Genomic DNA, 19,009 nt, shown 5'->3' on the forward strand with positions numbered 1-19,009 from the left:
TTCACTTTTCACATCACTACAAAATGACCTGTGGGGGCATATTCAAACTGTGTTTTCACAAGATTGTGAGATAAAATGCATAGTGAGCTCTGATACTAACTGGAGGGGCCTATGTTCCTCAGGTGTGCTGGTAAACAAGAATTTCTCATGAGAATTTGTCATCCAAAAATTCCGAGTAGACTAACCAAGTGGTCACTGAAGCTTGTCTATTATCAATGAAAAGGAAGATACTATAGAGAAGAATCATGATATCCTAGAAACATTTTCTTGAATTGATATTTAAGGTGATGAGTGACATGTTCCAAACGTCACAAATATATTGGACAATTACATTCAGGCCTTAAATTTAAACCCTATGTGCCAGAGAATCTACTAGGCATTTTAAAATAGGTTATTTCAAATCTTTCCCTGATATAGAAATGTAGTATATATATCCAATGCTTAGGAATACTTGACAGGAAGCAGCATGTAACTGAAAACATTTTAGTAAATCATATATAGACTGTGAGGATTTTTTCAAATATAATTGTTAGTGAGGGGTATAATAAAATCATTATAATATGGTTTTGGTATTTAAAAACAGTTTTTAGATGTCATGTTAGAATTACATATACATTTTTAGATATAAAAATTTAGTGGAATATATTTGTGTAAAGAAGACTAAAATCAAGCTTCAATAGGACTGTTTTTTTCTCTTAATCTATTATTGATGATAAAGACTTTAGAAACTATGAGCTATTTCTCCATTTTGTTTCAATAGTGGGCTGTACACAAACTACCAGTGCTTATCCCACAGTTCACAATTGAAGTGACCAAAACAACGGATGCAATGCTGCACATTCGTTTATGCTGGACCTCATTCCTAAATGTCACAACTCTAACTTGCTATTTACCTTATATGGCAGTTACAAGAGACGATTCATCTCCCCTGTGTGAACACATTTCTTATTTTAGCCATCAATAACCATGACAATAATAATACACTGTAAGACTGATAATGATGAGATTTCTTTCCAACCAGCTTAGTGTAATTGATAGTGAAAAAAAAAATCAATAAAACTGTGAACTCTTGCCTTGACTAAGCAATTGATGATATGAAATGTTTAGAGTAATTTGGTTAAAATATAGACAACTGAATTAATTATGAATGATTCTTCATAGACCAGACTTACCAAAAAAGTTATTTATTGTGTGTGCACATAGACACACATGTATATACAAACATAATAAAAAACATAATGGAAGGAAAAAAAAAAGGAAAGAAAGTATAAAGACCCACATGGGTCAAAACCTTGGGTAATGAAGGTAGTAAAATGTGAGAAGAGATAATCATCGACCATACAATGTACAATCATGGGCTGGCAAATCATAAGAAATAAAAGGTAGTTGGTCAAATAAGCGTGTCTTACTTATCATTGAACTTCTTGATAGTGACTAGGAAGCTCCATCTCCTTCCTTGAAGCTATAAATGACTTCTGGAATTGGACTGATTAAAATTTTTAGGTCACATATCCCACTATCATAACCATAATGGATCTAACTTAGGAGAAATTAAATTACAAATAATATATACTTACAAAGGTATAAAATTAATTCTGTGTTAACAGTGGGAAATTATCCAATCATGGTCTATTAAATTCAACACAGATATACCCTAAGTGACTAGATTAGTACAAATAAAGGGAATTAGGGACAATATTTAGAAATTTTATTAGCAATTTAAAAACAATAGAATGGTGAGTGAAAAGTGTCATGTATTAAAAGAATAATTATGGCATATTTAGTTGCTAAATTAGTTTAATCTTAGTTTTGGGATACTTTTTTGATCCCGGAATTAATTACAAAAGATTTTTGAATCTATAGATGGAGAAATTTTGCTGTTGTTGGAGGAAGGGAAGATCTTCTGTTGGTGACTTTCAGTTTTATTGGGTTATGGTCAGAAAATATTATCTGTAAATCTCTATGTTTTGATATTTGTTAAAGTGTGTTTTGATCAGTTCGTGAATGGTTTCACATTTTTTCATGGACCAAGAAAAACAAAAACAGCACATATACTTTCCATAGGCAGTAAGAGGTGTTAAGAGTCTTAGACCAGACCATCTGGGTTAAATCCTGTATTACTTCTATCTGCAAGGGAGCCCTGAGCGAGCTACCTGTCCAGGTGATACCTCGGTTCCCTTATCTGTAAAAGGTTGCTATGAGAATTACATGAATTAATACATCCAAATTTGCAACTATACTCGGCACGTAGTGAACCTGATGTCTTTGTTTATTAAATATCTAGCATTTTACCCATCTCCTGTCTATTCATATGCATACACACATAAAAATATCTCCTGATTGTATTATTAGATCCTTTAAAAAAATTTTTTTTGCATTGTACTTAATTACAATTCTTTCAGAATTTTGCAAACCAATTCTCCATTATCATTTGGTTTTATCCAAATGTATTTTTGAGAGTTTTTGTATTATGTATTCCACAGCTCATTGCAGGGTACAAAGAAAATTTATAATTCTTCATTTTCCTATGAATACAAAGTTTCCTACTTCCTTCTACAATACTTCTTTTGTTCTGTTTAATGGTTATAGCCTGAAATTGCACCTTAGATGATATTGATAAGGTGACCCCAATTTTGTTTTTATTCTGCATTTACCAGGCACATCTTATTTATGATTCTATTTCTAAACTCTAAAATATACATATATGTTTTATATTTTAGATATGCTCTTTATAAATAGTTGGAGTTTGTCTTTTATCCCAGTCTGAAAGTGTTTGGCTCTCCACTGGAACATTAACACTCCCATTTACTGTTGCACGGCTGATTTAATTCCATTCCTTCCCTGAACAAACTATTAACTAATATTATACATTGCTGAGTTGTTTTTTTTTTTTTCCCCTCATTCTCATGTCTGCCTGCTTCATCAACTTGCTTCTAAGTCATTTCGTATTCTCCAGTCACTTCCCCCAGAAAGAAGAATTTCACCAGGCAACTCTAGGCGGTGGACTTTAAGTGGTTACACTGTATTTCAGATATTTAAGGACTGCTGCTAGAAGATTTTATATCAAAGAATGAAAACAAGATAAACCATTTAAACAATCTGAGCAAGTTATGAGCTGCTTTTTAACAATGGAGAAAATTGTTATTGATTTTTTAAAAATGTTTTTTCTAAAGTAGAAATTTGCAAATAAAATAAAATAAAATAAAATAAAATAGAAATTTGGTTGAAAACATGGTTGGTTTAGGAAAAAAAATATTACTTCTTTAGGAGTGGAATTCCAGAGAATAGTGAATATATATATATATATATATATATATATATATATATATATAATTTTTTTTTTTAACAACCACTAAAAGCAAGAGGAAACAGAACCTCCTGTCCCTAAATGCAGTCTCTCTGAGACCCTAGCGAGGTGCTGGCTTTTAGTCTTGTTCTCTGCCTAATGACATCAGACGGAAGCAGGCTGGCTGTCTAATGTTTACAAGCCTGCACTTTGCTCAAAGTTGGGCATACAAAAATTGTAGTGGCTCTTTTACTTATTAATCTATTCTGTTATGTGAAGCACCATTATCCAGTAAACATACCATTTTAATGCCGCTTCAAAAGCTAATTAGTGCAGGCCCTTCGGAAAACCTCCAACATTTTGGTTCCTCCAATCATTCTTGTGTCTGCGTCTGCTAAAAGTTCCCAGGCTGAGGAAATGGAAAGCGTTCCAAAAATTCACAAACGACTCTGATCTGCATTCCCTCTCCACATTATCTGTAGACTGTGTGATTTTAAAATTAAATACATTTAAAAAGTTAAGTACATTAGTGGTTAGAGATCCTTGTTAAGCTAGGAAGTCTCTTTCCTCCCTCCCTCGAAAGATGTACAAAATCTTTAAAATGTCCTCATACTGCTGGGCCTTCTGTTCTTTATCCGCTGTGTGTCCCCACAGGAGCTCATTGGGAGGTAAATGAATGCAAAAGATTCTCACTAGGCATTTTTATTCAAGTCCATCTATTGCCACATTCTGGTGAACACTTGAGAAGTAAGCTGGTGAGCGGTAGTAAAAACAGTAGCAAGCTGTCAGTGGTATAGTTTGTCATTGTTCCACAGACAAAAGGCAGACTGTCACAATAAACAGCATTTATTCCTTTCATATTTGTGGCTGAGGGCTGGAGAAGGGGAGGTGTCGCTGGTCGTAATTGTAGAACACATAAATAATAATAGTAGCTTGCAAATCATAGATCAAAGGAAACAGAGGGAGTTGGCAGTGATGAAGGCAGGAAAATAGATGCTTCCAGCACCAGCTAATTTACTACCCTTAAAAAAAAAAATATGTTCTCCTTCCTAACAGTAAAAGTGGAATGATTTTTGTTTGCCTCTTCAGCTGCAGGTGAGGAAGATGAAACTTCTAAATCATAGGACTTATGAATTATTTCAGGTACCTACGTACGGGTAGGTGATTTTTCAGCTGAGAGGTGTTTCATAAAGAGACAGTCATTACTTGTACTAACGAGAGGTAAGTGGTGGCCTTTGTGCGTGCTCTAACCGCGTGCACTAACTTGGCAGAGCCAACAGCGGGGGGGCCCTGGCCAGGTCCTTCAGATTGCATTTCTCAGAGAGAAAGAGGACTCTTCGCACCTGGGAATTCCTCGGTGGTGTTACACCTGGACCGCCTGACCCCATCAGAGGTAAGACCCCCGGCACTCTGCAGACTGCACACCTGAGTTGCACCTTCTCTCCTGGACTCCCCCCAACATGAAAAACACGACAGTGTACCCTGCTAGAATTGAACCCGCGTGGGACAGCGAGACTGTGGGCAGCCTTCTCGGCCCCTTCAACCTTTGCAAACCCAATGGGAGAAGCCCTGGAGGATCACAGAGGCTCAGAGACTCTCCCCGGGTGATTACAACGTTGAAAGGTTTCTCATTTACTGCTGCTGAGAAGGGTCTAGTGTGGCTTCTAATAAAAACCTGTGAAACCACATGGGTGTAAAGCAGGGTTTTTGGTTGTTGGTTTTTTTCTTTTCTTTCTTCTTTTTTTTTTTTTTTTCGACTTTTCATGCAACTGGTGACAATGCTAAGTTCACTGTTTTAGCTTTGGGTGTGAAGTATTTCACCCTATTCGTGATGGCAGGTTTACAGCTGTGCTGTAACCTCGTCTTACAACCACATAATTGGAGCTGGATTCCCCACGTGGATGGCCTTTCTCTCGGGGGACTGTGCACAGTTGCCCCAACACGAGAGGCGAGGCTTACGGATCAGTCCAGGGGGGCCAGGCCCGGCGTGGGCCATGGGGTGACCCGCTAGCACTTTTCTAACAGCAAGCGAGCCCGCTTTAACACACGGCCTTGCCAGGACCCGGGGCACGGCCAGGGCTGGCCATCGCGATGAGAACTGCGGGGCGCAGGACAGGAACCCAGAGTTTACTGCGAGGACATCTGGGCCACCGGCCTCTGAGCAGTCAGGCTGCCAACACTGCCGGTCGTTATCCCCAACATTTGCTTTTGTACAGCAGCTTTGACAGTTGCATCGCTCACAGCAAACTGCCACTGTAGTTTGTTCTGCTTCAGTGCCACTTGACTGTCACAGCCTGTCACGAGGCAAGAAGGCTCTAAACCTAACCCCGTGCGACAGGGTTTAATCATTCCTATTATTCCCGTTGCCTGCACAGGCCACCTTGAAGCACACAGCATGCACTTGTACCTGCTAACGGCGCTTGCTTCGTTGGTGTCCACTGGCTTTGCAACAATGGAGTGATAAACTGCATTAGTTTGATTATTATTATTATTATTATTATTATTATTATTTGCTAAAGAAACAATGCTGAAATGTATCCACTGTGAACCAAACCAGCATGGAAATGAGGATGCTTTTTCCTCCCTCTTCAAACTGTGGCTGCTTTTCTCCTTGCTTCTGCTGCCGAGAAGAAGCACAGTCACACTTCTATTCCTCTAGGACAGCTCATCAGAAGAGATTTGGTTATTGCTTGATTAGAGGAAGCATTTGGGAAAAGACATTAGCAGTCCTGCCCCGACTCGCCCTTTGTTTGGGATGGTGTTGCACCCACGTACTTGCTTTTCTGATCTGTGAAATACGGAGAGTCCCACACCTCGGTCAGGGACCAGCTCCTCTGGCACAGAGGTGCTCACAGAGGAACCGCTAGATATTGGGTATGTCATCACATATTTCCCAGGAAGGGTCTCTCCACGGTGGCTGATGAGGTGACAGGCACCAGGGATTACAACCAGTCTGCTCTCCGCTCACTGAGAGCCTGCAATCGGGGGCACTATTCTTCCTCTACAAGGAAGGGAAATCTAAATGGTTTTGTCTATGCCACTAGTATTGAACTCAAGATCCAACAAACTTTGCTTGATGTTTACCCCCACCATGATCCACAAAGAATGAGCAAGGCAGAGAGAAACATCAGCGAGGGGGTAAACTCATAACATTTTACACATTGATGTCACGTCTCCATGCGTTCATGGATCTCTTTCAGATCACTTGTTTGCGTTAAAATTTGCTCAGTGTTAGCCAAACAAGCTGATTGAAGATAAAAATCATAAATAATTGGTCTGATTTCTGAATGGCCACTTCAACTTCTTGCATTCAGATTAAAACTGTCTAACACTGTGTATACTCCATTCTTTTAGGAGGCTGACTCAAACTGTGTAGCATTCAAGGAAATGATTGATTTATGACTAGAACAATCTGAGTTCTTTCCCTACAATCATGTTATCCTGGAAAATATTTTTTTTCATTTATATTTTATTGAGAAAAAACCCAATGAGACTATAGAAAAGGAAATGATTTTTCATGAAACTAAAACTTTCAAAAGTTTAAAAAGAATACAGTTTTAAAAACTAATGAACTCAATACTCTGCAAATAACTGAACTGTGAAAACTAGCTATACAATTAGGAGAAATTTTTTTTCTCTTTTAATTAGCATCAGTATAAAAAGCATTAAAAAAAAAAAAGGTATCTGAGATGTGTGGAAGACCAAGGACATCGTTGCCCTAATTTACTGGCATCTTAGTGAGAGAGTTGTCCAAACAACTGTCACTGAGCTGAACCTGAAATCTGAAACAGGAGAAACTGGGAAGCGCTCACTGGCATCCAAGAGATACCCTGGTTTGTACTTGAGATCTGACTGTCTAAAATCTGACAAAACCATGACCTTGATAATGCCTTTAGAAAGGCAACAAATATCAAGGGTAGAGAATAGCCTGTGGGTCCATACAACTCACATTTTAGTTTTCTGGGGGTTGCAGGTTAGATTAATTAAGGATCTTGACTAATAGTGGAATAGAAATGTCAGACATGGATTGCTATGGGACAATCAGAAACTCCTTGGGGCACCTGGGTGGCTCTAGTTGGTTGGGTATCCAATCCTTGACCTCAGCTCAGGCCTGACTTCAGGGTCGTGAGTTTAAGCCCAGTGTGGAGCTTACCTAAAACAAAACAAAACAAAACAAAACAAAACAAAACCAAACCAAAACACAACTCCTTAAAATTGTCCAGTTCTTAAATAAAAATAATGACTATAGTCTGGTTTCCCTGCTATTTATGGCCCTCCAGGGTTCGATGCTGACTACCTTTCCAGCTTTGCTCTCACCACCTCCCAACCACAATCTTCATGTTCCACCAGATGGGCTTAGTCATTATTCGTGAAATAAGTTTGGTAAATGCACATGGTTATTCTTTTGTTAATGCCACTTCGCCTTGGAATGCCCTTCCTTTCTTTACTATTTGAAACGCAAAAAAAAAATAAAAAAAAAAATAAAAAAAAAACAAAAAAAACAAAACAAAACAAAAAAAACTATTTGAAACGCTATCCATCTTCTGAAGGCAGAATTCACAATCTTTTTTATCTGTGAAACATTTTCTCATTGCTCCACCCAAATATTTTTCTCCCTATCAAACTTCTTAATAAAGATTTTACTTACTTATTTGAGAGAGAGAGAGAGAACATGAGAAGAGGGAGGACAGAGGGAGAGGGAGAAGCAGACTCCTTGTTGAGCAGGGAGCCCAACTGGGTGGAGGGGCTCCATCCCGGGATGCTGAGATCATGACCTGAGCCTTAGGCAGAAGCTTAACCAACTGAGCCACCCAGGCACCCCCCCCCCCATTGAACTTCCGAATGTGTTATCTGCACTTTGACAAAAACAGGTTACTTTGCGTCGGTCTTTACCTACTGTATTATAAGCAACTTGAGAAAGCAAGATTGTGTGATTTTATATATATGTACTCGTGTGTAATAATATACATGTGATATATAATATATATGATAATTATACACACACACACACACACACATATACAAATCACTAGGAATATAGAACACAATCCAGTAAGGAACAGGCATTCAATAAATGATGAATTGTTGTCACCTCTTTCTTCTCGTTAAAACTAGCACGAGTAACTTAAGTGTTGCTCCTTTCAAATATGCTCTTGTGAGTGTTGGTCTCGTTACTAGACTGAAGATTTGTGATTAATAAATCACATAAACTGGTTTATGGCTTGGAAGATAGCTTAATATCCACCAGTGTAGCTACATCTGTAAAAAGTGTTTTACAAGGAACACACTCGGTCAATTGTACATAGCTGCTTCCTTTCCCCACACTGTTTCACTACATAAATGAATCAAGCCTCATTAAGCCCCCAAATTCCATTAACTGGAGAACTTTCCCCAACATTGTCTGCTTGGCTGAGGAATCCCAGGCATCATTTTGATGAACACATACTTAACATAGTGTCTCCTTTGTACCTAGTACCGTGTGTTGGGATGACTTGCCAAGAAGTCTCAAAGCCTCTCTGCCATCTGCTTGTTCAAAGTCAAAAACAAACAAAACTATGCGCAAATAAAAATCAGTGCCTCAAACATTTCTTTTGGGACCGAAAATTTTGTAATATGCCACCAATACGGTCCACAGTATCATTTCAACAGAGTCCCTGCTGTCGATGGTAAAGGAAGTCAGCCTGAGTAATCAGCAAGCCGTCTAAATGTGAAGAACATGGCACAAGCCCAAGCACCAACCTGTACAAATATTTTTATATACTGAACTCGGGATAAATCCATCTCTCTTTTTTTTTTCATTTTTGTAAAACAACTGTGGGTATTATCCAAAAATAGCTGACTGTTAACTAGACAACTAGCCAGATCTATAATGCTCCATGCGGACTCTGGCTGTTGCGTCTCCATCTGTACAGCCTGCTGCCTGCCTGTTTTGAATTATGGAGAGTTGGGAGGGGAATCCAAGAGATAAGGATTCAGTGGCATAGGTTGTCTCTGTGCTCGCTTTCATGGGGGAGATATTTTTCTCTTTTATGCTTTGACAGTGGCTGATTATATAGGATTCCAAACAACCTCTCCTCTTTCAATGTATTTCTGTGTGAAGAACACCTGACCTGTAGTTCGCTGAGTACCAGGTGCAGATCTGATTACCTTCAGGTGTCCTAATGCTATTTGTACACAAGTATTTTCCTTCCTGTCCTTTGTGTCTTATTTTTTTTTATACTTGAAAACTTGGGGATTTTTATTTCTTTTAAACAAACAGTATACACTTATTAAGCAGAGAAATGCATCCGCAGATGAATCATGATCACATATTTCCACATCAGATGTTAGCTTTCAGCCATGAACTCTAAATCTCTATCGTCGAGTGGCAGCAGGTAAAGGTTTTAAACTCTTCTCAGCAGATGGGATAAGTCTTGTCAGTTATTAAACTGCCACTAGCTATTTTTAGTTTCTTATTTTTTTCAGTACTTTTTTTTTCTTGGTTATATTATATGCCATGATTTACAAGATTTTTTTTTTTTCTGTTTTAGAAGCAGCAATAGAAATTTCTAGCAACTGTTGACTTGATTTTTTCATCATTTTGCTTTCTGTTCTGTGCTGTCTATGCAGCAGGGCTTTGAGAAAACAAAGCTGGGAAAAAAAAAAAGAAAACAAAGCTGGGGTACGTTGTTAATAATTCTTACTCCAAAGTGTGAGTATGAGTGCCTTTCCTAACTTTGGTCTTGACTGATGCATACCTTCCACTTTAAATCCAAATGTAGTGACAAGGAACCTCAACAACTTGTACAATGAGTGACCTTGTCAGAAATGAGAACTCATGTCTTTTCCACTGAGCTGCTCTGGTGGAGTGATTCAAAGATGGGTACAGCCTGGGGCGCCTGGGTGCCTCACTGCTTGAGCACCTGCCTTTGGCTCAGGTCATGATTCTGGGGTCCCAGGATCGAGTCCTGCATCGGGCTCCCCATGGGGAGCCTACTTCTCCCTCTGCCTATGTCTCTGTCTCTCTCTCTGGGTCTATCATGAATAAATAAATAAAACCTTTAAAAAAAATGATGGGTACAGCCTGAGGTTGTCAATATCAGAAGTAACTGCCTCTCCAGGAGAGAGATTAGGAATGAGTCGAGGCTGCCGCTTTTAAGTCAAAGACCTTAGAAACAGCAACTCTGGTGAAGAAAATTGAAATAGAAACCAGGGAAGTCATGTTAGGAAATACAATAGGAGTCAGGTTGGTGAATTTACAAAAAGCACGTAAGCATACCTGATGGAAAAGCATGGGCTCAGGCACAGGCACAAACGCTTGGATACTGCCTCTATGTCTTCTTTTTTATCTGCCCTTAATTTAGAGGGAAGTATTTGTTTTTCTCCCCAAAGATCATGACAGAAATAACCAAAACTCCCAACCCCACTTTAATGCACAAAGTGTGACACCAGTTTATCGAAATGGACTGCAAGCAAACCATGGGTGAAGATGAGGAAGACGCCTGCTCAGTTCTTTTTGTTGAACTGACCCTTGGCCCTACACGTGGTGAAGTCAGTGCTCATGCCTGTTAATTCACAACTTACTTCTGCTCTTGTACTTTTAAAATGTGTAAGGGTTCTGGAGCAGAAAGGAAGTAGATAGCAGCAACACGTGAGGAGAAAGTTCCTAGAATGGTCACGAGAAGGAATTGAATAGTCTGGATTGTTGCCTGGGCAATTGAGTTTCTTTTTCTTTTCTTTTCTTTTTTTTTAGAGAAGGACTTAGTTATGGCTAAATTTAATTAAAAAAATTCTGACTCTAACTTCAGCAGGAGACAATATGGTTCACTGGAAATAATTCTGGCTTTCAAATCATAGTCTTGGGTTAAGAGACTGGATCCATTGCTTACTTAATGAGGAACCCTATGAACTTGTGTCTCAATCTCTAAATTAATGCTAATCCTGCAATGCTATTGTAAACATTAATGAGATAATGATGCAGAGTTCCTAACGCTGAACCTCTTACAAAGTAAGTACTACTAATTTATCCTAATAAACATAAACTTATAGGAAGCAATTTTGGTCATCCTGCTGAGTGGTATGACTGGTTGAAACATATATTTGGTGCCTGTTTGAATGAGCCTGTAGACTCAAATGACAACCAACTGGTGAGATGATTATATTAACAAATTATCACATCCTAAAATATCTTAAAATAATTAAGTCTGTGTAGAAGTAGATACAGCCTAAGTCAAGGACGTGACAGTATAAAAACTAAAGCACAATAATTGATTATATTTTTGTTAAAATATATAGGTGTTCTTCATTTACCTATGTTGTGAGCTAATGGCATAATTTACGATATTGTCCTCTAAAGATAACTCTCTGGATGGCCATTATGCTTTTTAAAAGCCACCTATTACATGAGTTGCCCAAAGCTGACCCAACTGACCTGGGAGAAGGACTGAGAGAAACTTGTGGTCAAGAATTATGAAGTAAAATCTTATTGAGATGTATTTCCAGGAAAGGATCAATTGAAGCCACTGAGTAGAAAAGTCGGCCTTGCCTAATTCAGTTAAAACAGAAACAAACAAATGTGCAAAAAATAAAAAGGGTGGGGGGGTTTATTCAACCACTGTGATAGACCTATGGACCTAATATAATTTATAAAGTGGGTGAGACTGTTAAGTACTTAAGATATTTTTTTGGCTTTTCCCACCTCTTTCATCATTTAAGACACACACTAGGCACCAAATATGACATGGTCCATCCTTGCCTGAATAATTCATAATTCTGTTCCTTTCCTTAGGGTTCTTCTACACACAACCATGTAAAAAGTGTGCTCTCAAGCCACCTTCCAGTACCTTCCACCAATACCTTGCCCACATTCCATCCTGGACATTTTCTTATATCAATTAAAACATTCCTTTTTGTGTGTCTCATTTGCTTTCTGCTTTCTGTCATGGACTCAAGCAAATATAGATAAACAATCTACTAGTTTATCAAATGGATAAATTAAGGGATTGAAAGCTGATAACCAGATTCTCTATCATTGACTTGGAAGGGATTTTATTTTGATAAAAAAGTGACACACACACACACACACACACTAATCCAAAGGAGTAAATATTAATGGTGCTGTGATAGGATATTAAGGAATATATTTTGAGCACGTGGGTGTTTCTAGAACCCTTCAAAAATACTTTTATATTTTATCTCTATATTAAGCTATCTCTGGTTATCACATGTACAGAAAGAGATCAAATTTGATGATAAAAGGTACCAATTTAAAGGAAAACCTGAGACAAAAATAATGGCCTCAGGTTGTAATATATAACATCCGTCTTGCGATATTCACAAAAGAAGTCGAACTTGTTAACCCTTCAAACATTATAAAAGTACACAATATTAGCAATAGGAGCACAAAATATAATAACTTTAAAAGGAAGTAGTCTTTTGAAACACTGCTCTGCAGATGAAAAGCAAGTAGACTTTCTCTTTATTACAATCACATACTCACCCTCAAACATTTTTCTTTTGAATGGGCAGAAATGAGTTTTCTTTTTTTAAAGAGCAGTATTTCAAACAATGTGTTTTCTTGTGATAAGAGATCTGTTTTAATGTCTTTACAAAAGAGGACCTTCAAAATGGTGTGTTAAAGGGGGAAAACGTTAGGATTACAAAGTTTAAAAGGACCCAAAAGTCTGTAAAACTGCTCCACCCCTTGCCAAGTTCTTTCAGGGAGATGTACTTTTCTCTGGAAGATTTATGTTAGAGACATTCATTAGTTAGCACTGCTTTGCAAAGGGAAAAGAAAAAAAAAAAGCCAAAACGGACCCCTCTTAAAATTTCCAAAAACCTCAAGCTTCTTCCATTTGTGTTCTAATCATAGGGGGAAATGTCAAATTAATGTATCATCTTCCTAGGAATCATCTCTGTAAAAATATTGCATGAAGAGTAACAGATTATGAAGCCAACTTTACCATACTGTCTTGCTATATTCCTCCTTCTTTAGAGTAAGTGCTTTCTTTTACTTCTTAATTTTACCACATTACCATAGTTTCTGACACAGAATTTAATAAACTCAATATATTTCTTATTTTGCAAAATTGTCTGAAAAATAATTTGGGGTTCCTCTACGACATTCTAGATTTAAATTACAGTGTAATAATTTATGCATGGTGTATGCAGTGACACCTGGCCCTTGGCCTCTTGTCTAACAAAACACTAGACAAGAATTATTACTCTATAATTCACACCCTGTCATGTCTTATTGCTTAATTAAAGCACAACCTTCCTCTACATGACAAGCAATTGGACTGTTAACATTATAGATGATTATCCACTCTAGCATATTTTATTTTTACAACTTACTCTTTTTATGTACATGATGCTCATTTCGGGTACACCTACCTCTGAAAATATGGAAAATCTGTTTCTTTACTTGCTTTCTGGCTACTGTACAAATTGCCACTTGCAAAAACATGAGCAAAATACTGCATGTTAGAAATTAGTAATTTAGGTGGTGAAATAACAGCCCAATATCTATAAAGCAAATTAATGTGTGAATTTGAGGGCCTCTGAGTATAATAGTTTCTTTTCTCTGTTCTATTACTGATCCAGTAAACTAGGGATGATGCTTATGTACTCGTACTTGTAAAACAAACTAAAATAAATGGTAGGATCTATGGAAGGAAACCTTAAAATTCTTCTGAAGAGGGCAGCCCCAGTGGCCCAGTGGTTTAGCGCCGCCTTCAGCCTGGAGGAGTGTGATCCTGGAGACCCAGGATCGGGTCTTCTCCCTATGTCTGTGTCTCTGCGTCTCTCTCTCTCTCTCTCTGTCTGTCATGAATAAATAAATAAAATCTTAAAAACAAAAAAACCCACAAAAACTCTTCTGAAGAACTCAGAGAGAATAAGCTAATGATTATACCTAGCATGCAAGTGAATAAGAAAAGTGCAAGACGCAAAGGTATTGATTTTTCTCCAATTTATCTATTAATTTAACTATAATTCAATAAAATTTTAAAAATCAACGATATTTTAATATGACAAAGGGATACTAAAATTTTTAGGCTAAAAACCTGCGTCTAGCTACCATCTAATTTTTTTTGTTTGTTCCTATTTATAGCAAAATTCCCAGAATGCTTGTAGGGATTACTTTCAGTTTCTCTCCTCCCATTCTCTCAGGCCAACTTCAGTTAGATTTTCTCTCCCACCACACCACCAATGACCCGCCATTGCTAATCCAGTGTGATCTTCATGCTCCTTGATGTGTGGACGGCATCTTACAAATGGCTTCCAGGAAACCATCCTTGTCCGGTTCCCTCCTCCTTCACTGACTATACCTCAGAACTGTGACTTCTAAACATTGGGGTCCCCATGTCTAAGCCTTTGATGCTCCTTTCTGCTTCTACTCACAACTGCTCCCTTGGTGACTTCCTCCAGTCTGGTGACTTAAATACTTTTTTTTTTACGCTGGGAATTTCTAAAGTCCTATTTCTAACCAAGACCGAAAGGACAGATTCTTGTACTCATGCTGTTTTCCTGGCATTTCCAAACTGGACACTTAGTAGACATCTCAAAGTAAACGGATACAAAACAGAACCCCACCAACTTTTTCCTGCTACTCTTCCCCATTCATTCTTCCAGTCACTCAGACCAAACACTCTGGAGGCATCTTGGGCTCTTCCCAACCTCTCATCTCACAGGAACCCATCAGAAAATCCTGTCGGTGTTACCTCCAGAATATATTTGGAATGTAAAACCACATACTGCCACTGCCTCCTCTCTCATCCTGGTTGGAGCCACCACCATCTCTGCCTGAATCCTTGCAATAGTCTCCTAACTAGTGCACCTGCTTCTGTCTTTTCTCCTCTTGCATCTCTTCCCAGCATGGTATCCAAGGCTGTCCTTTTACAACTTACATCTGGCCGTGCCATCTTCCTCCTCAAAAATCCTCTAATATTATTCCACATCCAGAAAACAAATAAGCAACAACAACAGCACCACACACACACACACACACACAGAGAACAAAGCAATCCTTTATAACCTTTGCATCTTACATACACTAAGAGCCAAAATCAATTGGTAGCCTCTCGCCCTCTGTGTCTATGATTCCCCAACGTCTTCCTCCCTTGTCTACACTCCTGCTTCCCTGCTATTAGCCCCTTGGTGCCACTTGCCTCCACCAGGTGTGCCTTTTTTTATTAAATATTTTATTTATTTATTCAGAGAGACACAGAGAGAGGCAGAGACACAGGCTGAGGGAGAAGAAGGCTCCCTCCGGGGAGCCTGATGCAGGACTCAATCCCAGGACCCTGGGATCATGAGCTGAACCAAAGGCAGATGCTCAACCTCTGAGCCACCCAGGTGCCCCCACCAGGTGTGTCCTTTCTCAAAGCTTTGCACATGCTCTTCTTTCTGCCTAGAACCCTTTCCAGTTGCTACAAAGGCCTTTCCCTCATCTTCAAATCTTTGCTCAAATAGCACTTCCTCAAAAAAACCCTTCCTTATTTACAAAGGCATTTCCAAGCATGCTTCTACTTTATTTTTTTCAATAGTATTTATCACTATTTCTCTGTATCTGTTTTTCTTTCACACACACACTTATTTATTGTGTTTATAGTCTGTTTTTCCATACAAGAATGCATGACCTACAAGGGCCAGGATTTTTTCTTTTTTTTAATCTGTTTTGCTTACCGTCAGACTAAAACTAAAACTAGTGCTTGGTACATAAAAATCCATGAATAAAAAAGCTAGTTGAGTGGATGCATAAGTGATATGTAGATAATTAAAGATGCATTTCTAGAATAAATATTAAGAAATTAGTAAATATTTTAGAGGGCAGAGACTTTTATAAATGTCTGCATTTTTCTCTATCATTTCTGTTATTTAAAATTATAACAAAAACTATGTCGGCACTGATATTCCAGGATATTATAGCAGATTTGTTGACTTTTTTATTATTCTTTTTTAAAAAGTAACACATTTTATTTTAAATAAATTCACAACATCTTCAAAACGGTTATTATAGTTACGAGCAAGCAGTTCACCCAGAGACCAAACAGTGGTAGTATAATGAGCTGTCCAGCTAACTGAATAGTCCCACATCTAAAGAATTACATGAATTCTAAAGGAGGAAAGAGTCTACGAAGCCTATCAACTGACCAAAGCAATAAGCACAGGGTAAGTGTTCTGTTTGGAAGACAAAAGAAGAGTTTACTGAGGTTTTATTTTACTGTATATAGTACAGTAGTAGAGGGTAATCAGCACGTCTCTTGGTATGTCTGTTGATGTGTCCCATAATAATAGTATGATTCTGATGCAATATAGCAACTGGAAACTTGGACCTGATAGTCCGTGTTCGGAAACAGAATAGAGTAAGAGCTGATTTTATTAGCTTGAGTGATAGGCTATTATATTAATGGTTCCATTCGAGGCAGGGTGGCCCTGGCTCATCGCAGTGCTGACTGTGCTCATTTCGTAATGACTTATGGTTTTCTGTCGGGCATCAGCAGTCTGATCACCCAACATACATGAAGAAAGACGTTGTTACTAATTCAGGCACATTCTACCAATTGAAATCCAAAGGTATTGCTCATATAGTATTATTCAAGTATGTTGAGGTTTTTGTTAACTCATTTAACTCACATTAAAAATATGTGAATTGAAGTTTTTGAACTATCTGCCAACAGATGAACATATGGTTACTTTTTCTACTAATAAATATTTCTACAGATATGAGACTAATGAAGTGCACAGTGATACTGCCTTTTCATGATTATTGAATACATAATTTTCAAGAGATATGAATAGATTTAGGTCATTTCAAGCCCAGCTTCATAGAAAACCACCTCACGGACCGCACCTTGCTTAGCACATAGCATATAATGAAAGAACGTGACATAAACACATAATTACAGAAAATCGAATTAAATGTGTAGATTTTTGGAGGGAGATACTTCACGCTCATTACACCTAAATAATTTTTTAAGGAGAAAATGTCATGTTACTTGTATTTCAATGGTCTTGATGTCTCATATTTGGGTCCTGCTAGCCACCAAATAATAAAAGGATCTTATGGTCAAGAAGCTGTTCCATTTTTATTTCATTTCAGTCCTAGCGAGATAGTCTTGATGTTAAAAGCATTTTATATATATATTTTTTATGAGATTATAAGCTCAGGATTTTCTGATCTCTCTCTATTTTTCTCCACTTCAGGTTTTCTCCCAGGTAATAATATAGCTATTTGATAGAAATGTAGCCATCTTATGATTTTCTTTTTAAGTGGGGCTCCACATTTTTCACAATTTGAAACAGTAGGCACAGCAAAGTGCACTGGAGTGGAAAGAGAGAAAGTATGGGAGCAACATGTTCTCCTGAATGTCTCAGGAACCCAAAGTCTTAAAAGAATTCTTTTTGATTTTTGGTACCGGACATGATAGTCTCCCTAAATATTTTTTGAAACCAGTCTTGTTTCCTTTTATCACTTATTTTCTCTACTTTCTGCCATTACCGATTTTGGGGGTATGTTTAGGTTTGGTACTTTATTTATTATTTCTAAAACTGACTTCGGTGTTTCTATTGTTTGGATTTTCTCTCCCCTTTGTTCTTACTGTTTGCTTTTCCACTTCTACTCATTTTGAAGTATCTACTTCATGCTTAATAATTTCTTAATCTAGTTTTTTGTGGTCTTCATGTTTTCACTTTCGCCATTTAAAACTTTACACAGTAGAACTCAGGCCCTCCCTATTTATATTTTGTCTGAACAATACATATATTTTACTTACAAATTTTAAGTAATTCAGTATCCTAAATTTCCTATATTATCCATATTGCTCTTGAAAATTATTTAAATGGTGGGCTTTTCATAATTGTTGAGACAGTCTTAAAAATTTGTGAATAAAAATTTAAGATATAAATGGAGACAATTAATATGGCATAATTGTCTTCATTTTTATCAGAGAGTTCTGTCTCTGAATTTTATTTTAGACTAATAAGCCATCTAGGTTATACCAAGTGGTTTATTAGATTTTATGAAAGTCAGAGCCTCAGAATACCTATAATAGCATAAATGAGATGGATGAACTGGAAACCTCAGGATAAAATAAACATAAAAGAAACATTTCAATATGGTCTTTGGTGAGGCTGGGGATTAGGTGTGCTTACAATTAGGTACATTTCTGAAAACCAAACTCAAGGACTAAGATTGGGTTTGATTTCAAACAATCCCTCCATAGCATATGCATTGGTTGCTATGCAACACAATTTAATATCAACAAATGATGCCAAGTGATTTTTGCATACTGTAATTGGCTTGCAAGTTTTGCTGCTTGAAAATTGCAAAGAGAACATGGTTATTTAAATTTAAATGGCTATGTTAAAAATGCTAATTTTCATAATTAAAAAAAATCCACTACAACACAAAACCTACATCTTAAAACTGAAGAAAAGAACTGCCTTCTGTGATAATAAATGTGCAACAGTCTGGAAAGTTTCTCTTCAACCCTTTGGGAAAGCATAGAACATATTGAAATAACTTTTTATGCTGGTCTACTCACCTAGCTTCTCTGATGAGTTGGCTGTGGAAAGCCTGTATAGAGGCAGAGCTCAATTAGTGTAATTTATGTATCCTTGGACGTCAATCATTCCTGTTGAGAGGTGGGACTCGTAAGCTCTCAGTGCATTAATTAAGAGCTCATCTCAACAGAGCCATCTTTCTACCTAAGGACCAAAAAGAAAGTTTTAATTAGATTTTTA

The 19,009-nt window shown here is 37.5% G+C and overlaps 1 long non-coding RNA gene across 2 annotated transcripts in view; it reads left to right on the forward strand.

Annotated features, from left to right (window-relative positions):
• Positions 1–19,009, forward strand: part of LOC112675262 (uncharacterized) — a 76,368-nt gene that overhangs the window by 47,761 nt on the left and 9,598 nt on the right. For both annotated transcript variants that reach the window (XR_003145842.3, XR_004805889.2), the window contains exons 3-4: positions 13,171–13,260; positions 16,284–16,435. This is a non-coding gene — a long non-coding RNA (uncharacterized LOC112675262). The remainder of the gene's footprint in view (positions 1–13,170; positions 13,261–16,283; positions 16,436–19,009) is intronic.

This window comes from Canis lupus, chromosome 16 (assembly GCF_003254725.2).
Source record: "Canis lupus dingo isolate Sandy chromosome 16, ASM325472v2, whole genome shotgun sequence".
In the NCBI taxonomy this organism is placed as follows: Eukaryota; Metazoa; Chordata; class Mammalia; order Carnivora; family Canidae; genus Canis; species Canis lupus.